The sequence below is a fragment of the Protopterus annectens genome, chromosome 10.part0 (assembly GCF_019279795.1).
Source record: "Protopterus annectens isolate FY-2018-M chromosome 10.part0, PAN1.0, whole genome shotgun sequence".
Taxonomy (NCBI): Eukaryota; Metazoa; Chordata; order Ceratodontiformes; family Protopteridae; genus Protopterus; species Protopterus annectens.
The window spans coordinates 1,821,224,572-1,821,248,676 of NC_056744.1; the positions used below are offsets into that span (position 1 = coordinate 1,821,224,572).

The 24,105-nt window shown below is 43.9% G+C and overlaps 1 protein-coding gene and 1 non-coding gene across 7 annotated transcripts in view; both read right to left on the reverse strand.

Moving 5' to 3' along the window:
- Positions 1–24,105, reverse strand: part of LOC122814063 (serine/arginine repetitive matrix protein 2-like) — a 1,651,944-nt gene that overhangs the window by 1,014,108 nt on the left and 613,731 nt on the right. The window lies entirely within an intron of this gene.
- TRNAE-UUC lies at positions 14,498–14,569 on the reverse strand. Its single transcript has one exon. It is a non-coding gene; the product is annotated as a tRNA-Glu (tRNA).

A 24,105-nucleotide genomic window follows, 5' to 3' on the forward strand; every position in this document is an offset into this window, starting at 1 on the left:
TGCTAGTAATTACAGGTGTGGGGGTAGCCACATTCTTTGATTTCCTGTCCTTGCATATTTAAACTGGTGCATGTGAAATAATTCCTGCTTTAAAACTTCAGCTTGGCCAGCTAAGAACTTGGTTATATTCAACTGGACGTATAAGAGAATTTAAGTACCTTTTATCTGCACTTTTTTTAAAAATACAGTATTTAATTGATTTAAACTGTGTATGAAGGAGTGTTGAAGGAATTTTTAACTGAAGTTATTCTGCTCTTCAGTAACTTGAACTGAAGCTAGTGTTGGCTGAATTTTGTTATTTGCTAGTAATTACAGGTGTGGGGGTAGCCACATTCTTTGATTTCCTGTCCTTGCATATTTAAACTGGTGCATGTGAAATAATTCCTGCTTTAAAACTTCAGCTTGGCCAGCTAAGAACTTGGTTATATTCAACTGGACGTATAAGAGAATTTAAGTACCTTTTATCTGCACTTTTTTTTAAAAATACAGTATTTAATTGATTTAAACTGTGTATGAAGGAGTGTTGAAGGAATTTTTAACTGAAGTTATTCTGCTCTTCAGTAACTTGAACTGAAGCTAGTGTTGGCTGAATTTTGTTATTTGCTAGTAATTACAGGTGTGGGGGTAGCCACATTCTTTGATTTCCTGTCCTTGCATATTTAAACTGGTGCATGTGAAATAATTCCTGCTTTAAAACTTCAGCTTGGCCAGCTAAGAACTTGGTTATATTCAACTGGACGTATAAGAGAATTTAAGTACCTTTTATCTGCACTTTTTTTTAAAAATACAGTATTTAATTGATTTAAACTGTGTATGAAGGAGTGTTGAAGGAATTTTTAACTGAAGTTATTCTGCTCTTCAGTAACTTGAACTGAAGCTAGTGTTGGCTGAATTTTGTTATTTGCTAGTAATTACAGGTGTGGGGTAGCCACATTCTTTGATTTCCTGTCCTTGCATATTTAAACTGGTGCATGTGAAATAATTCCTGCTTTAAAACTTCAGCTTGGCCAGCTAAGAACTTGGTTATATTCAACTGGACGTATAAGAGAATTTAAGTACCTTTTATCTGCACTTTTTTTAAAAAAAAATACAGTATTTAATTGATTTAAACTGTGTATGAAGGAGTGTTGAAGGAATTTTTAACTGAAGTTATTCTGCTCTTCAGTAACTTGAACTGAAGCTAGTGTTGGCTGAATTTTGTTATTTGCTAGTAATTACAGGTGTGGGGGTAGCCACATTCTTTGATTTCCTGTCCTTGCATATTTAAACTGGTGCATGTGAAATAATTCCTGCTTTAAAACTTCAGCTTGGCCAGCTAAGAACTTGGTTATATTCAACTGGACGCATAAGAGAATTTAAGTACCTTTTATCTGCACTTTTTTTTAAAAATACAGTATTTAATTGATTTAAACTGTGTATGAAGGAGTGTTGAAGGAATTTTTAACTGAAGTTATTCTGCTCTTCAGTAACTTGAACTGAAGCTAGTGTTGGCTGAATTTTGTTATTTGCTAGTAATTACAGGTGTGGGGGTAGCCACATTCTTTGATTTCCTGTCCTTGCATATTTAAACTGGTGCATGTGAAATAATTCCTGCTTTAAAACTTCAGCTTGGCCAGCTAAGAACTTGGTTATATTCAACTGGACGTATAAGAGAATTTAAGTACCTTTTATCTGCACTTTTTTTAAAAATACAGTATTTAATTGATTTAAACTGTGTATGAAGGAGTGTTGAAGGAATTTTTAACTGAAGTTATTCTGCTCTTCAGTAACTTGAACTGAAGCTAGTGTTGGCTGAATTTTGTTATTTGCTAGTAATTACAGGTGTGGGGGTAACCACATTCTTTGATTTCCTGTCCTTGCATATTTAAACTGGTGCATGTGAAATAATTCCTGCTTTAAAACTTCAGCTTGGCCAGCTAAGAACTTGGTTATATTCAACTGGACGTATAAGAGAATTTAAGTACCTTTTATTTGCACTTTTTTTTTTAAAAATACAGTATTTAATTGATTTAAACTGTGTATGAAGGAGTGTTGAAGGAATTTTTAACTGAAGTTATTCTGCTCTTCAGTTACTCCCACCCACCCGCCCTGTTTTTGTTTTGGTGTTAATCTTAGTGGCATTGAAACTGCCCGCCCCTCAGCCTGCCTCTGGGCCCATCTCATTTGCTCACTCAACTGAGTGCAGTGAGATCATATTCTGATTTCAGGCACTCCAACTGTGTACAAAGAGAACATCCGGGAAATAAAAAAATAAATAAATAAATAAATTAAGCTTATTTCCTTGCCTTTCTTGTTAAGTGGTACAGACTATTTGTAGGCTTCTGAGCCCCCAAGCCCTTCTGTGTTTGAGGGAAGCCTTCTAGCTTGTTTTTTTTTCTTATAACTAGCCAGTTTTCTAGTTTCAGCACTCAAATCTGTTTCTTTGATCTCAGCACTTGTTCAGGAAAAAAAAAAAAAAATTTCATCTGCTTTTACTGTACTTGTGTTTTTACCTACTTCTTTTTACTTTTGCATCATCTTAAAATACTCAATTGTATTTATTACTGCTTGGTGTAACTCATTCTAAGCCTTTTGGTTTAAACACTTGGGCTTCGGACCAGTTAGTTGTTTTGCACTGGGAGGGTTTGTGGTCTGCACTGTTGTGGCAGAACAGGTAACTTACATCCTTCTAGGTTGAGAACTGCTGATTGAGGGCTCAGTGTCTGTTATTCTAAAAGTGTATTAATTCTGGTTTAAGCACTTGGGCTTTCAAGCCAGTTATTTTACATTAAGAGGGTTCGTGGTCTGCACTCTTGTGGGAGGAGAGGCTGGACTCTGCCCTTCTGAGCTAGGAATTTCTGGTTAAAGGCTTATAGTGCATGCATATCTGAACTGTTTCTTACTGAAGTTGGTGCGCCTTGTTTGCTGTGGCATAGACTGAATTCGGGCCTGCTGGATCTAGCTTTGTTTGTGTAACTTGAGCACTAATCCAGACATTCTCTAAAGTATTCAATGGTATTTATTACTGCTTGGTTGTAACTTGATTAAAGTGTAGCTATCATTCAAGTCTTTTGGATTAAGCACTTGGGCTTCAGACCAGTTGTTTTACATTAGGAAGGTTTGTGGCAAGCACTGTGGTGGCAGGACAGGTAGCTTTCATCCTTCTAAGTTGGGAACTGCTGATTGAGAGCCCAGTGTCCAAGTGTATTAGTTCTGGTTTAGGCACTTGGGCTTCAGGCCAGTTATTTTACATTAAGAAGGTTCGTGGTCTGCACTCTTGTGGGAGAAGAGGCTGGACTCTGCCCTTCTGAGCTGGGAATTTCTGGTTAAAGGTTTATAGTGCCTGAATATTTGAACTGGATCTTACTGAAATTGGTTCACCTTGTTTGCTCTAGCATAGACTAGATCCAGGCCTGCTGAATCTAGCTTTGTTTATATGCTTGTTGTTTGTTTGCTTGTTATTTCCCTGGAAGCTAATTCCACCTAATACGCAACTTCTCAGCGCTTCTGTGGATCACTAGTGATATCTGCATTGCTTACTGTACTTATTTCCTTGTTTCACTTGAAAGAAAGTTACTGTTTGTCGTTTTTGCATTTAGTTACTTGTAACACATTGCACTCAAGTTACCTGGCACTTGCTCACTAAAGCAATTATATAAGTCAGCACTAAAAATTAAAAGCACTACACCCTCACTCCCCACTGGCCCTTGTTTTCAATTAAGGATTTCCCAATATTATTCTAGCATGTCCAAAGGTCAGTTGTCAATCTCCTCTCTGGTCCAGCTGGTGAATCTGGGAATCTTGAGGCAATGTTATAACTGCCTCATGTACACAGACAACCCTCTCCTCCTCCCACATAACACAAATACTTGAGAGATGCAGCTATTTAGCCAAACTGGAGGCTGAGCTCTCTCAACTCAGGACTGGCAAGACCAGACAGGAGGAGAAAGCAACTACACACACCACAAAACCAGCCTCACATAATGCTACCACTCCACTGAATCAAACACAAACACACAAAGACATACTCGGAGGCTCTGAGTAAAAATTTACCTAAACAGCAGAGGCCTCCAAAGCAGACACCCAAACAACTGCTACCTCAAGACACCCCACAAGCAACACATAAACCACAAAAGCAGTGTGCAAAGCAGTCACAGCCCTTAAGGCCAAATACAACACCAAACATACCTGTCATAGGTGACTCCATAGTCAGACACTGACGTCCCACTCACCAGGCTGAACAAGGAGAGGGTCACAGTAAGCTGCCTATCGGGCGCTAGAATCCGCCACATAACACAAGCACTCGGGTCACTCCACGGCAAGTACAAATATGACACAGTCATTGTCCATGCTGGTGTGAATGACCTGAGACGTACCTCCCTGGACTACATGAAAAGAGACATAGAGGAGCTCTCTGATTATGTAGCCCAGGCAGGTATGACCCTAACCCTGAGCAGTATCCTTCCTTCACCAAGAATGATGCCACAATATAGAGACAAGATGATCAGCTTTAACAATTGGCTTAATGTCTGGTGTCATTCAAAGGGGATCCAGTGTCTGTCTGCCTGGGATGACATGCTTGACAAGCCACGCTGCTTCAAGGGACGGCTTGCACCTGTCACCCTGGGATTCCGGATATTGGCTAAGGCTCTTGCCACCCCATAGTGCCTTTTTAGGCAAGGCTCAAATTCTAAACCTACCACCCTAGAAAACAAAAATGGGAAGAAACTGAGGGTAATGCTGCTCAATGCCAGAAGTCTAAATCTCAAAATGCACGCACTCGAGGCCCTTCTCAGTATGGAGAACATCGATGTCTGTGCTGTAACTGAAACCTGGTTCAAGGCTCCTGAGAGCACCCGGCACTATTAGGTTTTACCTCATATCATGCGTTCTGGCCCCAAAACCCGGACCACACCACAAAAGGGGGGGTGTATCCATATTCATAAAGGATACCCACACCTCCAGGTTGGTGGCAACGCACGAAGCTTCGGAAACCATCCAGGTGCAACTAACCATAGGCAAAACTGCTCTACAAATTGTAGCATGCTACAGGCCACCCTCTCAAACTCAGGAACCCCACACAGCCTTCCTGAAGACACTGGAGGGTATAAATGTATCTCTAAACACCATCATATTGGGTGACTTCAACTACCCGAATATAGACTGGGAACATTACTCAAGCCCTAACTTTCTAGCCCAACGGTTCCTGGAGTTCATAAATTCAAATGCCATGGAACAGCTAGTCACTGTTCCCACGAGAGGAGAAAATATACTAGATCTCATTGTCACAAACATGGGGACAAAATGCTCCACACGGAAGTATATCCCTCATTGGTGAGATCTGATCATAAACTAATCTCACTGGAAATCCACATCCCGCCCCCCCCCCAAACAAAAAAGACCATAGTGAAGAACTTCTCTAAAGCAAACTTCACACTACTCAAGACTGGTGTAGTATCCTTCAAGGCCCTTGAGCCAGAGGAAACCACAACCCAAGCTGCGGAAGCCCTTACAAATGCCTTCTATGAACACCTCCAGGACTGCATGGATCAGGCAATCCCAAATAAAACCAAGACTCTTTCCACAAAGGGCAAACGTCCAGTCTGGTGGACCCCAGCCATTAACAAACTTTACAATAAGAGGAGAAAGCTATTACATGATAGAACAAAATCCATCAAAGGGAAGTCACCCCTGATCATTATTGGTAAAAAAATACGAGCACCCAAAATCAACTAAGGCCAATTTTGAGAGAAAAATTGCCATGGATTCAAAGAACAATCATAAGGCCTTTTTCAGCTATGTTAGGAACCTGGGTGGAAACTCCCAGATATGCTCAGAATTAGTCCAAAATGATACAAAAATCACTGAACCCACAGACATGGCCAACATACTGGCAGACAGGTTTAGTACAAACTTCACCCCCCTCTCCCCCCCTAAAGGAGAGATAACTATCCCAGCAGAGTGTAGCCTCCCGGACATCTCAAATGCGCAGGTGAAAGCTGCTCTCTCTAAAGCTAAAAACACAGCATCAATGGGACCGGATGGTGTCCCCGGCTGTGTGCTACACAAGCTAAATGAGGAATTAACCCCGCACATAAGGCAGCTGTTTAATCTCAGCCTTACCACAGGATACGGTGCCCAAGGAGTGGCGTACGGCAACTGTGGTCCCACTCCACAAAGGCGGCGCCTCTACGGACCCTGGTATTACCGCCCCATAAGCTTAACAAGTCTAGTCTGCAAAGCTATGGAGAGGATCATAATGGAGCTCATAAACAAAGATATAGGGGACTTGCAGACATTGGACCCGACCCAGTCTGGCTTTGTCAAGGGAAGATCATGCCTTTTGAACTTGGTCGACTTCTTCGAAACAGTCACCAAGGCCATTGATGAGGGAAAGGCAGTCCATACAGCCTACCTTGACCTTGCAAAGGCTTTCGACACAATACCCCACTCGGGTATTGTAGAAAAACTTACCAGCTTAAATGTAAACCCATATGTCACAAGATGGGTTGCAAACTGGCTTAAGGACAGAACCCACAGGGTTAGAGTTGCTGGCGCTGTGTCAGACTCCAAGCTGGTCACAAGTGGTGTCCCACAGGGCTCGGTCCTTGGCCCCTATTGTTTGGCATCTACTTCTCAGAAGTACAGGCCAGCATGGGAGGACTTTGGCTGACAAAGTTTGCAGACGACTGCAAACTGGGCGCCATAGTGGAAAGTGCATTGGACACGGATATCCTTCAGAAGGGACTCACGGAAACAGATAGCTGGTGCCAGAGCCATGGCCTGAAGTTAAACGCCAAAAAATGTATAGTCATACCCTTCGGGAAAAACAAGGTAACCCCAAGCTACCATATAGGTGGCAATCCACTAAGCACAGAAGAGGTTATCAGGGACCTGGGGACCCAGGTTGACAGTGGCCTTTCTTTTGACACTCACATTGCTAAAGTGGTTAGAAAGACCTTCTACATTGCCCACCTGATCATGAAGGGATTCACATCCAGATCTAGTGAGGTCATTGTTCCCCTGTACTCTTCACTTATCAGACCAATGATAGAGTACAATGTTCCATTCGGGATGCATCTCACCCGACATCTGCAGCAACTGAAGAGACCCCAAAAGTTCCTCACCAAAAGGATAAAGGGACTCCAAAATCTGTCATATGCTGCCAGACTGAAGAAACTCCAGCTCTACTCAGTCGCATACCGTCTGCTCAGAGGTGACGTGCCTGACATACAAGGCCATGTCCAACCCGGAATTAATGGACATGCTCCACCTCAAAAAATCCAAATCCACCAAAACCACTAGAGCAAGCGACTTAAACCTTAGCACGGATATAAATAGGACGTGCTGGAGGTATAGATTTATCACTCAGAGACTCCCTATGCTGTGGAATAAAATCTCGGTCCATGTGAGGCAGAGCACCTCGCTGACTCTGTTCAAGAGAAATCTAGACCTGTGGATGGGAGATCGTAGGTTTACCCCGTGAATCATCTCTGTGTCACTGCTGGACAGAGGCACAACAAACTAATGGGCACAGTATTTTTTCATATAAGGGGTGGCGTAAGCCACAAAAATTTGGGCTAGGCTTATAAATGCCTTAGGGCAGATAGCCTAGTATAAACCTATGAACCTATGAGAGTGAAATCTGCTTCCTACATCTCAGACAACTGTTAGAATTTATGCTTTAATCTGTACAAAATTCACTACCAAAAAATAAGAAAAACTCCCTAATGGAGTACTTGTCTGGGACCTTGGCTGCAGGTCAATCTATAGGACTGCCAACCCCAATAGAGTATGAAATGTTCACTGGACTAAAGAGAGAGATGAAAATGGTGCATATGGGGAGGGAGTCCACTAAACTGACTTTTGGGCTCCCACAGACAGAAATTCAGAAATGGCAACGTCAGACAGCTGGTACAACAGTACAGAATACAACAATATACAACTTCAGGATATACTACCAAGATTTAAACTAAGTAAAAAGACAAACATTAAATATATAAAATAATATACATTAAAATAAAGCAATTTTAAGTTATGAGTGAAGAAGCCTCTTTCATAGGGGAATTAGGGGAGAAAGTGTCATCTGAAGTAACCTTCCTAGGTGAGAGAATTTCTGAAGAACGGGCTAGGGAATGATCATCAATCTGAAGGGCCATCTTCAGAGAAAGACTCCACAGCAACCTGCTGAGGAATGGGGGAGGGGGGCAGAAAAGGGGGAAGGCTTGAGAGTCATAATTACCTTCAAAAGGCTCTGAGAGACGTCCATACACTCCTCCTCTCAGGAAGTCTGCGGCACCTGTTTTCCCTCCAACATGGGCTGTCACAGTTTTGATCAGTTCAGTTACCTTGTTTATCAAAGCATTTCACATACGTGTACAAAATTATCTTGAGAGGAAGTACCCTAGAAAAGTACAGTTGTGTACACTTACCATAAATGTAGATGTTCGAGTGCATTCACTGTTGCAGTCATCACATTTGGGTTATCTGTTTGCAGTAGTCCTCAGTCGGCCTGATTATCAAAGTCTTGGGTCCTGTGTCGGATGCTGTCTCATCTTCCATGACGTCAGGTAGTCACGGTTATAAAGCATGCAGCAGACGCCATTACATCAGTTTTTCTTGCCCCAGAGGTCAGGTGCCCCCCTAATGGGAAGCAATTAAATATACATACAAGGTTATATCTCCAACAAAAAATCAAATACACCAAAAAGCTTTTAAGCATAGTAAAAAGGAATAGAGGTACAGCCAAAAGAAGTCAGGGGGCTGGAGGGGAGGGTAACCAGGACTGCAACAGTGAATACACTAACATCTACATTTATGGTAAGTGTACACAACTGTATTATGTTCTTCGTGTTTCACTGTTGCACTCATCACATTTGAGTAGATTTCCAAGGCTAAGGAAGGGAGTAGGCAGTTAGATAGCATTAGGAGCAGCTATAAGGCCCTGCAAGACTGCAGTGGCAAAACTAGCTCTGCATTTAGAGAAAATTGGCAAATGGTAATGTTTGGTGAAAGTATGTACAGAACTCCAGGTAGCAGCTTCTAGGACGTCCCTGGTAGGGACTCCTCTGAGAAATGCTGCAGAGGTAGATGCAGCCCTGGTTGAATGTGGTCTTATCCCCTGTGGGATAGATTTTTCCATGGTGATTATAGCAGAAATGGATGCAATGGCCTATCCATTTAGAAATGGTTTGCTTTGAAATGGCCTTCCCCTCTGCCCCTGCAGCAAATGCCACCAGCAGCTGTTCAGATTTCCGGAGAGGTTTAGTCCTGACCAAGTAAAATCTAAGTTGTCTGTGCACATCTAAGGAGTGCAGTATCCATTCTCCTTTGTTCTGTGAATTAGAAAAGAAGGTTTGCAAATGAATGGACTGATTAAGAGCCACACCGGATGCTACCTTGGGCATGAAGGAGGGATTGATCCCAGGGGGACACCCTGTCCGCATGAAAGATGAAAGGCTCCACTGCCACAAGGGCCTGTAATTTAGACACCCTTCTTCCTGAAGTGATGGCTAAAAGGAAGGCTATTTTCCAAGAAAGGAATTTTAACTATGAACTTGTACCTGGCTCAAAAGGAGGCTGAGTGAGTTTTTCCAATACAAAGTTAAGGTCCCAGGCTGGAGTAGGGGCTCTCCTGTGTGGTCTTAAGTTTTTGGTCCCTCTGAGGAACTGCTTGAGCAGTGGATGAGAGAAGACGGGTGGTTCTGTGTTGCAATGAGCTGAAATGCCTGAGGCATGAATTTTGATAGAGGAAAATGAAAGGCCCTTGTGAAGCATCTCAGTTAAGTATTGAAGAATCTGAGGTAAATTGGGTGCTGTTGTGCCCATCCCCCGAGTGTGGTTCCAGGAACAGAATCTTTTCCATTTTTCAGCATAAGATTTTCTAGTACTAGGCCTCCTTGCCTCCAGAATGACATCCAACACTTGCTTACTGAGGGATGATAACTGAGAGATCAGGTAATTAGCCAGGCTGCCAGGTTCAGGGTTTGAAGCTGAGGGTGCAGAATCTGGCCCTCCTGCTGGGACAGCAGGGTAGGGGTCTGAGGCAGGTGCCATGGTGCCAGCAGTGGCACACTGCACAAGAGGGGATACCAGTGTTGGCGTGGCCAGTCTGGTCCAATAAGTATTGTCCTTGGTTTGTCCTGTTTGATCTTTAGCAGTAACTTGGAGAGGAGAGGCAGAGGAGGAAAGGCATAAACTGATAGATATTTTCCAGGTGAAGGACAGGGCATCCACTTTCCAAGCTTATTTGTAGGGAGTCTTTGTGCAGAATTTGTCCAATTGGTAGTTCTGGGGGGAGGCAAACAGGTCTATATCTGGGCTCCCCCATTTATCAACATGCTGAATGTCTTTGGTTCCAGTTTCCACTCGTGTGGGTCCATGAGATTTCTGCTTAGGTAGTCTGTGTATTTAGCTTTCCTGGCAGGAATTGAGCCTGTAGGTGCACTTGGTAGCTCAAGGCTGTGTTCCACACAGCCATGGCTAGTCTGCAGAGAGGGTATGAGTGGGTGCCCACCTGCTTGTTTATGTACCACATAACAGTGGTGTTGTCCAGCTACCATTGTCCTGGAAGAATGTGGCCCTTGAAGGCTGTCAGAGCATTCTGTACAGCAAAAATTTCTTTTTGATTGATATGCAGGTGCATTGGACTTGGGTTCCATTTGCCCTGAATGCACTTTCCTGCCAAGTGAGCCCCCCATGCATATTCTGATGCATCTGTTGTTAGGGTTTGGACAGCAGGGGGTAGAGTGAATGGCAGTCCCTTGTTTTGGTGGCAGGCCTCTGCCCACCAAAGGAACTCTTAACTGTAAGCAAGGTATGTTAGGAATCACTGCTTCTAGATCTTGAGAATGCTGATACCATAGGCTTTTTAGATATCATTGCAGTTTCCTCATATGCAGTCTTGCATATGAAATTAGGAGAATGCAGGAGGCCATGAACCCCAAGGCTTACAGTATTTGTCTTGCAGATAACAGGGTTTTTTGTGGCCATTAGTCTGAAGTAAGCTGTCAAATAAACTTGTTTCTCTGGCATGAGGAAAACAATCTGGGAAGCTGTGTTCAAGCTTGCTCCCAGGAATATAATTTGTTGACAGGGTACAAGATGTGATTTCTTTTTGTTAATGGTGTACCCCAGACAAGTTAGCACCTTTTGTACAAATGCCAGATGATTCCAAAGTATGTCCTGGCTTGCTGCCTGAATTAGACAATCGTCCAGGTATGGGTATATTTGAATATTTCTTTGCCTGCAAAATGCAATGACTGGAGCTAGGCACTTTGGTTTATCTACAGCTCCCAGGGTATTCACAAAAAGCAGTGCAGACAACTGATAGCACATGTAGCCTGCTTTGAAGCATAGGTATCTTCTGCAAGATTCCCTGACTGGGATGTGCAGGTAGGCTTCCTTTAAATCCAGTGTTGCCAACCAGGCATCTTTGCCTATCATGGGAAGCAACTGGTGAAGAGTTAGCATCTTGCATTTTGGGATCACCAACAAAGTGTTTAGGATAGAGATATCCAGGATGGGATTCCATGTGTTGTCTTTTCTGGGCACCAGGAAAAGTCTTGAGTAGAAACCTTGTCCTCTTTCCTCTTCTGGGACAGTTTGAATAACCCTTATACTTGAGAGGGGACTTGCTTTTGAGCCTCTGCCCACTGATTTGGGGGCAGATCTGGCCAACCGTTTGGGGTTGGTAAAGTGTGGAAATGGAATCTGTATCGTTGGGAAGCTACATTTAAAACCCACTTGTCCTGGGTAATGAGTTCCCAGTTTTCTGCCTGCAGAGGAATCTTTCCCCCAAAGGAGCAGTCAGTTGAGAAGGGCTTGGAAGTTTTAAAGTTAAGTCATTGAGACAGTATACCATGGGGGGGGGTCTTACTACTCCCTGCTTTGGAAGTGGGAGCCCCCCACTGCTTAGTCATGTGAATACCTTGGGAGTGAAGCCCCGGGTGTTCTTCTGGTTCTGGGTTTGGACTGAGAAGGCCTGGAAGAGGCAGGAAAGGACCAATTCTTAGAGGGCCAATGCATACTAGATCTTGGAGGCTGTACTTGCAGGAAATCATTAATAGTTTGCATAGATTTAGATTTTTCCTCAACTTTTTAAGTACTACTACTGCTTTGTTGCCAAAGAGGTGGTCCTGGTTTAAGGGAGCATCCAGCAATTTAGCTTTAACATGATCTGGCAAAGATTGCTCCTTAAGCCAAGCATGCCTTCTAAGTACAGACCCAGTGACAGCAGCCCTGCAAGATGCCTCTAGTGAATCAAAACCACATTGCAAAGTATGTTTTCCAACTTGTTCAGCAGAATGCATTAAATCCTGTAAATCTTTATTTTCAGCACAGTCAGGAATCAACATAATTTTCTGTTTAAGCAATCCAATAATATACCGCTGATACTTTAACATATGAAACTGGCAGTTTAAGGCCCTGATGGCCAAGGTTGCAGAAGGGTATACCCTCTCTTACCCCTTCTATCCAGCGCCCTGGAATCTCTATCAGAGGGGATAGGATTTTTGGCAGTAGTAGCACTAATGCCCTTGGGTCCCTGTGAAATTGTCTCAGGGTCCGCAGTAGGATTTTTAAAAAGGAACTTGTGAGAGTCAGGAACCCTGTAATATCTGTTTTCTGGGAGAAGGAGTTAAGGAGTCAGGGGCCAAGCTAGATTCCTAAAACGTATCATCAACAATGTCCAGTACAAGGGGGATAGCTAAAGGCCTGTGTTGGGGCAAGAGTAAGAAATTCCTAAGCCTCTTTTCAGAATCAGAGTAATCCTGGCTTTCCCAGTGAAAATGCTCCCCAAGAGTATGCAAGGTTTCACCAAAACAGAAATCCTCTGGAGGGGAAGCAGAAGGAATAGAGTCTTCTGCATCATAATCTTCATCGGTAGATAAGGGTAAATCCTGGTCATCCGAGGAAAAGTACAGTTGTGTACACTTACCATAAATGTAGATGTTAGAGTGTATTCACTGTTGCAGCCACTACATTTGGGTTATCTGCTTACAGGTAGCCCTCAGTCGGCCTGATAAAGTTTTGAATCCTGCGTCGGTTTCTGTCCCTTCTTCCATGATGTCAGGTCATCAGGGGTATAAAACATGCAGCTGACGCCATTACATCCGTTTTTCTTGCCCCAGATGTCAGGTGCCCTCCTAATGGGGCGTGAGGTCAACACGTGGATATTTGTGTAGTATCGAACGACTGAAAATGGATTTTGTGGATACGGAAGAGCTTGTAACCCTCCTGCCAGGGTAAACCTCCCCAGATACTGTGCCCCTCGGGCTGGTCAAGACCTACAGAAATAACAGACTTCATACTCAAACTCTGCTACCTCATCCCAGTGCAGAAAGAGACCACTGTCATCCCTGTGCTGTACTGGCCTAGGAAGCAAGAACTGTAGTTAAAAAGTATGTGTAACCTGCTCCTTATCTCCTACAACTGCAACCAATTCCTGTTTTTATTAGTTTAAGAGAGCGGTCCCTATTGGGAATACCAGCAGCCATAGTCTCCCACTCACTATCCTCTACACCATCCATTAATCTAACCTCCAACTCTCCCCACTGGCTTTCTATTGTTTCCTCTCCTCTCCCCCTGTGATCTCTATTGATGTTACAAGGAATAACCACTAGAGGGCAGTATAACATTGCGACCTACCAGTTACATTGTTCCTACAAAACAAGTCCTCAAACCTAAGTTGTTCTATTCCTGCCTCAGGTACCACCTTATTCACCCATTTTGTCTCTGAATTTCTTCTTATCTTTCTTCCCTTCTTCCCAGTGGTAAGCCTCTGACCTCCTTGTATACCTTACCTTGAACTTGCCTTCCAAATCTCTGATTGTTTTCCTCACTACCTGCCTTCTTATTTCACTATTTGGCTCTTCCCCCTACCTCCTGACCTCCCACTGTGCTATAGTTACACATTATTCAGTATTCTGTTTTACCTTCTCTCTCCATCTAATCTCCCTTACTTGCTTCTCCCCCCTCCCTACGCATCTCACTCACTACCCCATTACACTATCTGCTTCTATCTTACTTCTTCCCCGTGTCTTCCTTTCCTCCCAGCTCCTACACTCATACGCATATACCTTACTCCTCCACCTTTTCCTCTCTATACCTACACGCACACACCTACCCAACCCCTCCTCCCCACTCTTTCAACATCCACTTGTGTTCCCAAACCTATTTATCCACCCTCTCCGTCAGGGCCCCATTTTGAAATCCCTAGCCCCACTCCCGGCTGCTGTGCATCCCTGGTGGTAGCGTTCGCAGTAAGTTTCTTTTTGATTAACTACTTTTTACATTGGGGCATAGGAACAGACGCCTGTCATTTAATTATGTTTCTGAACTCTAACTGCTTCTAATTACTTATGCTTCTGAACTTGTTCATAGGTTCATAGGTTAGTACTAAGCTAACTGCCCTTGCGAGCCATTTTAAGCCTAGCCAATTATCCCTTGTGAGACTCAAACCCTGCACCTTGTGCTTGCAAGGCAAACACCTTAACCATTAGTCCACCCTCCCAACAAATTCCCACATCGGGAGTCAAACCCGGGCCGCCTGGGTGAAAACCAGGAATCCTAACCGCTAGACCATATGGGAAAGCCTTGTACTGTTGTTGGCACATTGTACTGTAGTCGCTGTTCTGTTTATTGTATAATTGTGTCTAAGGTTATCTTTTGTAAAGTGCTAAGTAAAAGTACAGTTGTGTACCTACCATAAATGTAGATGTTCGAGTGTATTCAATATAGCAGTCATTACACTTGGGTTATCCTGCTGGCAGGCTACCCGCAGTCGGCCTGAATTCCAAAGTCCTGGTCCAGCGTCAGTTGCTGTCGCCTCTTCCCTGACATCAGTGCACCAGGGGTATATAAGAAGCAGTAGACGCCATTTTCTTCAGTTTTTCTTGCCCCAGATATCAGGTGCCCCCAAGAAGGTAGGCAATACATATTGTTTATAAAAACATGCAGTAAAATACAAACAATACCTTCATCTACAAGCAAATACACCACATAGGTTGTATAGGATAGAGAAGTATCGATAAGTCCCAGCAAAGAAAGGGGGATGGAGGGTGGGTAACCTGGACTGCAACAGTGAATATACTCGAACATCTACATTTATGGTAGGTACACAACTGTACTATGTTCGTGTTTCACTGTTGCAGTCATTACACTTGCGTTGAATCCCAAAGCTGAGGTAGGGCGGCTGGGTCTAAACAGGATTAGCAGTGGCTATGAGGCCCTGCAGAACAGCAGTGGCAAAGCCTGCTCTGGATTTAGAGTAAAGAGGCAAGTGATAATGCTTGGTAAAAGTGTGTACTGAACTCCAAGTTGCAGCCTCCAACATTTCCTTGGTTGGTACTCCTCTGAGAAAGGCTGCTGAAGTGGCTGCTACCCTGGCAGAATGTGGCCCAATATTCTTAGGCACTGACTTGCCATGCTGTGCATAGCAGAAACAAATAAAGTGTCCTTTGCAATTTGAAATAGTCTGCTTTGAGATAGCCTTTCCTTGTGATCCTGCAGCATATGCTACAAGCAGTTGCTTAGTTTTTCTGAAAGCTTTTGTTTTGTCCAAGTAGAAGCGCAGCTGTCTGTGTATGTCCAAAGAGTGCAGAAGTCTCTCCCCTTTATTCTAGGGATTTGAGCAAAATGTTGGCAAATGAATGGTTTGGTTCAAAGCCACACTGGATATTACCTTTGGCATAAATGTTGGGTTTGTCCTTAGAGAAACCCTGTCCGGATGAAAAATGATAAAATGTTCAACTGCCATTAATGCCTGTAACTCTGAGACTCTTCTTGCTGAAGTTATTGCTAGGAGCAGAACAGTTTTCCATGATAAGAATTTTATATCAGCTGTATTGGCTGGCTCAAAAGGAGGTACTGTGAGCTTTTCTAAGACAAAGTTGAGGTCCCAAGTAGGTATCGGTGCTCTCCTTGGGGGTCTTATGTTTTTTGCCCCTCTGAGGTTCTGTTTTAGGAGTGGATAAGAGAAAATAGGAGGTTCCGTATTGTAAGGAGCTGAAATGGCAGAGCCATGGATCTTAACTGACGAGAAGGATAGGCTTTTGTCCAGCATATCAGTTAGGTATTGTAAAATCTGAGGAATATTTGGAACAAGTGGTTCAAGTCCTTGTGCCTGGTTCCAAGCACAGAATCTCTTCCATTTTTCTGCATAAGATTTCCTGGTGCTGGGCCTCCTGGCTTCCAAAATGACGTCCATAACAGCTTTAGAGAGAGGTGTGTGTTCTGAGTGGCTACATTATCTGCCATGCAGCCAGATTTAAGGTTCTGAGTTGGCTGTGCAGGATCTGATTGTTTTGTTGAGTCAGAAGATGAGGAGTTTGAGGTAAAGTCCAGGCTGGGCCTTGAGACAAGCTCTTGAGGATTGGGTACCAGTGCTGGTGTGGCCAGTCTGGGGCAATCAATCATTTTTGGCTTCTCTTGTCTGACTTAGGAGCACCTTGGGAAGGAGAGGCAGTGGTGGAAGGCATAAACTGTTAGGGTTTTCCAGCTGAATGACAGAGCATCCACTTTCCATGCTTGTGAGTGATAAGCCCTTGTGCAAAATCTCTGTAGTTGGCAGTTGTGAGGGGAGGCAAAAAACTATGTCTGGGCATCCCCATTTCCTTGTTATCATGCTGAAAACCTGTGGATTTAGTTTCCACTCGTGAGGGTCCAAGAGGTTTCTGCTTAGTTTGTACGCCAGTGTATTTTTCTTTCCTGGCAGGAATTGTGCCTGCAGATGTACTTGATAGGTCAGTGATGTGTTCCACAAAGTCATGGCTTGCCTGCAGAGGGGGGTAGGAATGTGTGCCCCCTTGCTTATTTATGTACCATATAACTGTAGTATTGTCCGTCTTTAGGAGTAGTTGTCCTGGATCTAGCAGATCCTTGAAGGGTGTCAGAGCATTCTGTACAGTTAGCATCTTTTTGATTGATGTGAAGATGCATTTGGTCCGCGGGCCACGTGCCCTGAATACATTTTCCTTCCATGTGTGCCCCCCAAACATAATCCGATGCATCTGTTAGTGTCTGCCTGCCTGTGGGTAAAGTGAAAGGCTGTCCCTTGTTGTGGTGACAGGCCAGTGCCCACCATCTAAACTCCTGTTGCAGCCAGGGAATAAGAGTTATTATTGCTTCCATGCTGTGGCAATGTTGAGCCCAAACACTTTTTAGATACCATTGTAGCTTCCTCATATGCAGTCTTGCATATGGAATTAACAGGATGCAGGATGCCATGAAGCCCAAAGCCTGCAGAATTTTTCTTGCAGGTAGCTGGGTCTTTGTTGCCATCATTTGAAAGTAATGAGTCAGTTGCCTTTGTTTGTCTGGCGTGAGATAAGCCACCTGGGCAGTTGTATTTAAGCTTGCACCCAGGAATATTATCTCTTGAGAAGGCACTAGTTTTGATTTCTTTTCGTTTACTGTGTACCCTAGGCAAATTAGTAATCTTTTTACAAGCGCCAGATGCTTTAGTAGAATGTCCTTGCTCTCTGCTTGAATAAGGCAGTCATAGGGATATATTTGCATTCCTTTTTGTCTGCAAAATGCAATTACGGGTGCCAGGCATTTTGTGAAGACCCTGGGTGCAGTAGATAAGCCAAAGGGCAGTGCAGAGAACTGGTAATGCATTAAGCCAGCTATGAATCTGAGGTATCTTCTGTAAGATTGTCTGATTGGGACATGCAGGTATGCCTCTGAGGTCCAAAGTAACTAGCCAAGCCTTCTTGCCCAGCATGGGTAGAAGTTGCTGCAGTGTCAACATTTTGAATTTTGGAACATCCAGGAAAGTGTTTGGAATTGATAGGTCCAGTATTGGTCTCCAGGCATTGTCCTTTCTGGGTACCAAGAAAAGTCTTGAGTAAAATCCTAGCCCCTGTTCTTGCTGTGGTACTTTATGAATAGCTCTCATGTCCATGAGAGCAGAAATTTGTTTTTGTGCCTCTGCCCATTGATTTTGTGGCAGGTCTGGCATACCTTTTGGCCTTGGTAGGATGTGAAAGTGGAACCTGTAACCCTGAGAAACAATATTCAGTACCCATTTGTCCTGGGTGATCATGTGCCAATTTTGTGAGAAAAGTGCTAGCGTTCCCCCTAAGGGTGCTGTCAAAAGGGAAGTGCTTGGCATTTGTAGAGGGAAGTCATTGGGACCGTTTCCTATAAGGTTGTGATTTGTCTTCTCCGCCTTTGGGGGCTGAAGCACCCCATTGTTTAGGTCTGTATGAGCCTTGGGGCCGAGATCTGCCTCTTGGGCGTCTGTAACTGCCTCTTTGTGGCCTGACACTGGAAAGGACCAATTTTTAGGCGGCCAGTTCCTGCTAAATCTAGGTGGCTGAACCTGTAAGAAATCCTTTACTGTCTGCATTGATTTTGCTTTATCCTCCATTTTCTTTAACACTTCTTCTGCCTTAACACCAAACAAAGTATCATGCTGTAATTGAGCATCCAATAATTTTGCTTTAACATGATCAGGTAAACTTTGTTCTTTTAACCAAGCATGCCTTCGAATGACAGAACCTGTAACTGCGGCTCTGCAAAAAGCCTCTAATGAATCAAAACCACATTGCAGAGTATGCTTTCCTACTTGTTCAGCTGCATGCAATAGATCCTGCATTTTCTTATTGTCAGGACATTCTGAGCTTGTAAGCATTTTCTGTTATAGCAAAGACATTAGGTATTGTTGATATTTAAGCATGTGAAACTAGCAATTTAAAGCCCTTACAGCTAAAGTAGCAGAAGTGTAAACTTTTTTCGCCCATCTATCCAGTGCTCTAGAATCCCTATCAGAGGAACAGGGTTTTTAGCAGCAGAAGCCTTGACCCACTTTAGGACCCAGAGAAATAGTTTCTGGGTCAGCAGCAGGGTTTTTATACAGAAATTTGTGAGAGTCTGGGACCCTGTAGTACCTATCTGGCTTGACTGGTGCAGGGGGTAAAGAATGAGGAGACAAACTGGATTCAGAAAAAACATCAACAATATCTAGTACAGGGGGAATAGCAAGGGGCCTGTGCTGAGGTAGTAAAAAACTCTGAGCCCTTTCTTGGATTCTGAATAATCCTGGCTCTCCCAATGGAAATGCTCCCTCATGGTGTGCAAGGTTTCCCCAAAAGAGTAATCCTCAGGAGGAGAAGCTGAAGGGATAGATTCTTCAGCATCAGAGTCCTCATAGGGAGGAAGAGAATACCCCTGTTCTGAAGAGGAATCAGAGGAAATAGAAACCTGGTCAGAGGAGTCATAGTCAGTGTCTTGCCTATGCCTTGTATCAGGAGGGGGTTGGAAACCCCTGATCAGAGTAATTAGGTCCTCGGCCATTTTAAGCATCTGTTACTTTGGCATGGATGACTGTCCAGATGAATGCTGAACTTGTTTCTTTGTCTTTAGTGGTGTTTTAGACTTTGCCTTTGCTGAAGTAGACTTGATAAGCGGTTTAGGTCTGAAAACACCCTCAGAAGCTGCCGCCTGCTCAGCTGCTCCGGACCCATCTGAGGGAATAATTTCCGTAGGTCCAATACCTGAGTTTCCAGACACGTGGGTGTCGGAGGTGGCCTGTGGCTCTGAGGTAGCGGGTGTCAGGGGCTGCAAAAGCGCCTCACTGAGAACCGGCGACTGGCCTACAAGAGGCTTCGTCAGTTTTGGACCTTGGATGCCTGTCCCTTTCTTTGTCTTTGCATTTTTTATGAATTCCGGTCGGTTGTTCCTACGGCATTATGTAGTTAAACCTTCGGCCAAAGTAATGTAAAGCAAAATCAAACAGACGCTTAATAGTGCGTTGGTTGAATCTAGCACAAAACCGACAACTAGCAACGTCGTGGTCAGGGCCTAGGCAAGGAATACAGGAGTGAAAATCCTTATGAGGTATTTGCTTCCCACAAGAAATACAATTATTAACTTTTACTGACATCGGTCTGGAGCAAGAAAAAGTTTCCCCAACAGGGTACTTGGCTTTATTGAAGACTTCGGTTCTGAAATTCGTCTGTGAAAATCTCAGGAGTCTGCCGACCGGCACTTGCGAACTGCTTTTGCTTCAGGCACCGCGCGGCAAGAAAGACTGAAGAAAATGGCGTCGGCTGCATCTTATATACCCCTGGCGCACTGGCGTCAGGGAAGAGGCTACAGCAACTGACGCCAGACCAGGACTTTGGAATTCAGGCCAACTGCGGGTAGCCTGCCAGCAGGATAACCCAAGTGTAATGACTGCAACAGTGAAACACGATGATCATCATACGTTAGTAATTGTACTGCGTTTTCTGAAGGTTGCCCACGGTTTCTAACCTTTTAGCACCTTAACCTGTATTTTTGGTTATCAGCCACTTTTTATCAACTCCGGCTAACGATAGTTCAGTTGGTTGCGTGTTTTTAGCATAGCAGAAGTGTTGAACAAGCTATGTACTTAAAACCCGTCTGCTGGTCACCAGCTACCTAAGTCTCTCTCTAGTATCAGACTAGTTGTTCGCGCGCTTTTAATACAACAGGAGCACTGAACGGGTTATGATATTGCTGATATCTCACTTGGAATCTAGTACCTAGCTTCCAGAATAGTAGTAGGTTAACTGTTAATTTGTAACTGTATCCACATCAGCATTCCAATAGTCTCGCTATGTTTTACTCCATATGCTACTGGCATCTTCCCTTTTACTAGATACGGACGCCAGTGCAAGTAAATGATTTTTGTTCTTTTATTAAGCAACCGAACGCATAATTGTTTCCTTTGTGCCCGTTAATTTAAATTGAGCTAAGGATCGGCAGGCACATCAAAGGCAAATCTCCCCGGCTATTGCTCATTCCTTACTGGTGAAACAATTATCTCGAGAACCCTCAGGATACGTTGTAGTTTTGTTACCGCCACTGAGTGGTCTGTGCAACTAGTATGCTTTCGCAGCATTATTGCTCATTTTCCAGCCTGAGCATTGCTCAATGATCCCTGGTTGGCTTTCTATTTTTTTTGGTACTATATTATATCAGCAAACTGTTTAAAAGTACAGTTGTGGACACTTACCATAAATGTAGATGTTCGAGTATCTTCACTGTTGCAGTCATCACTGCAGGGTTCTTCCTGCCGGCAAGCAGTCCTCGGTCGGCCAGAATCCCAAAGCCTGGGTCCGGCGTCGGCTGTTCAGTCATGCTCCCTGACATCAGAGTGCTAGGAGTACAAAGCTGCCAGCCGACGCCATGTTCTCCAGCTTTTCTTGCCCCAGATGTCAGGTGCCCAAAAATGAAGGCTAATAGTAAAACAATAAAAGTAACATACAACAAACCCCATACCCTAAAGCAAATACACCTCAGAAGAAGGGTGAAGTAGGAAACCACATTAATGAAAATATGAGGGGTCAGGAGGGAGGGTAACCCAGACTGCAACAGTGAAGACACTCGAACATCTACATTTATGGCAAGTGTACACAACTGTACTATGTTCATCATGTTTCACTATTGCAGTCATCACTGTAGGATTGAATCCCAAAGCAGAGATAAAGGGTGGTGGTTATAGAGTAGAAGGGGCGGCTAGAAGGCCCTGCAAGACTGCAGAAGCAAAGCCTGCCCTAGACTAAGAGTAAAGAGGGAGATTGTAGTGCTTAGAGAAAGTACGCACTGAACTCCAAGTTGCAGCTTCCAAAATATCTTTGGTAGGTACTCCGCTGAGAAAGGCAGCTGAAGTAGCAACAGCTCTGGTAGAGGGAGTACTAATTTTTCCTGGGATTTGCTTTCCATGATGAGAGCAACAAAATCTGATTCCATGAGCAATCCATTTAGAAATGGTCTGTTTTGAAATAGCTTTGCCTTGGGAATTTGTTGCATAAGAAACAAACAGTTGCTCTGTTTTCCTGATATCCTTGGTTCTGTCCAGGTAAAAACGAAGTTGTCTGTGTACATCCAAGGAATGCAAGATCCTTTCCCCCTTATTTTGTGGATTAGTGAAAAAAAGTTGGCAGGTGAATAGTTTGATTTAAAGCTACTTTGGAAACCACTTTAGGCATGAAAGTAGGATTAGTCCTTAAAGACACCCTATCTTGGTGAAAAATAAGGAGTTCTGTACCTACCATAACGTTCCATGTTAGTTGTCTTCTCGCCTTCTTTCTTGCTGGATGGGTTCGGAGCCGATCCTCGGCTCCGACTCGGCCTATACTATAGCTCGAGAGCTATTTTTACCGGCTCGAGGCAGCCCTATATCCCATAATACCATGCGCTAACTCCCCAGATCTCTTTGGCAGCTAACACATAGTATATATTTATTGTTATTATTATTATTATTATTATTATTATTATTACCAAATACGGTCTCCCTGCTGGTAACACTAAAGATACGGGGTAACCGTAAAGGACTGTATAACATGAAAGAAAAGGACTCTGACACCTTCAAGTCTGTCCAGGCTAGGGGGCAGGAGGGAGGGACGCAAGAAAGAAGGCGAGAAGACGACAACATGGAACGTTATGGTAGGTACATAACTTCTTAATGTTAAGTTGTCATTCTCGCCTTCATTCTTGCTGGATGGGACAGCGTCCCTAGCACCTTGGCCCTGGTTGGCTCAACGGAACAGACTCCTGAGTACGGTGGAACCAAAGTCAGCTCTATTTCTGGAGGCTATATCAAGCTTATAATGGGTAATAAAAGTATGTTGAGAAGCCCATGTAGCTGCTGCACATATGGCATCTAACAGTAACCTTGCTTGAAAGGCTGTTGATGTTGATAGTGCCCTAACTGAATGAGCTTTAGGTCTAGAAGGGAGTTGTTTGTGTCTCAACTGGTAGACAAAGGTAATGATGGATGTCAACCATCTAGAAAGAGTTACCTTTTATACTGGAAGTCCTTTCTTTCCATCAGCATAAAAGAGAGAAAGAGCTGGTCTGACTTTCTGAATTGTTTTGTCCTGTCTAGGTAATACCGCAGCTGGCGATGAACATCCAAGGAATGCAATTTCTGTTCAGCCCTGTTTGAATAATCTGGGAAGAACACAGGCAAGTCAATAGTGTGGTTCAGATTTGATTCGGTAGAAAGGAAGGATTCATTCTGAGAGTTACCCTGTCTTTATGAAAAACCAAATAAGGGGGACGGACAGACAATGCCTGGAGTTCCGATACCCTTCTGGCAGATGTTATAGCCACCAAAAACAGAGTTTTCCAAGAGAGAAGTCTGAATGAGCAAGAAGCTGCAGGTTCAAAGGGAGGGAGAATTAATGATGTTAGAACTAAATTTAAATCCCATTGTGGAGGAGGATCCTTAATGGGAGGTCTGAGCAAAAATACGCCCTTGAGGAAAGCTTTACAGAGTTTGTGGGACATATTTGTTTCCGATAGCCCCACATGAAAATTGGCAATGGCCGCCAGTTGTAGTCTGATACTGGCCGACGACGATCCTGAATGAAAAAGCTCCGCCAGAAAATCTAGAACTTTATGAATTGGAGCATTAAAAGGATCCGAGGACCTAGCTTCTGTCCAGAATGAAAAACGCTTCCATTTGCTCGCATAAGTCTTCCTAGTATTGGACTTATGGTAAGCAAGAATGATATCACGGACAGGAAGAGAAATGAAGGGAAGCCTGGCTATGGTTGGAAGTGGAGCAACCAAGCTGAGGTTGAGGGAACGAAGGGACTGGTGCAGCTTGCCCGTTAGATGGGTCAAAAGGTCTGGAATGGGTTCCAGATGCCAGGGCTGTTCCAGTAGATGGTGCAGGAACGGAAACCATACTTGTAGAGGCCAATAAGGGGCAATGAGGATCATTTTGGATGTCAATGCGGTTGCTTTCTGAATTAATTGCGGAATCAGCGGGAGGGGGGGGGAATGCGTATAGAAGACCCCGAGGCCAATCGTGGACTAGAGCGTCTCTGGGGGGATGGCCTGGTAGAGGGAAGAGTGTGAAGAAGTCAAGGCACTTGCTGTTTTGAGGGGTTGTGAAAAGGTCGCAGCAAGGCTGGCCCCACTTCTGAAAAATTCTCTCTGCTACCGCTAGATGTAGAGACCACTCGTGAGGCATGAGAATTGTTCTGCTCAGTCTGACCGCAATAACGTTGGACCTCCCGGGGATGTGCATTGCTATCAGAAACCGTTGAGAGGAGATCGCCCACTGCCAAAGTCTGAGTGCTTCTCGACATAGGGGATAGGACTTTGTTCCGCCCTGCTTGTTTATGTACCACACTACAAATATAT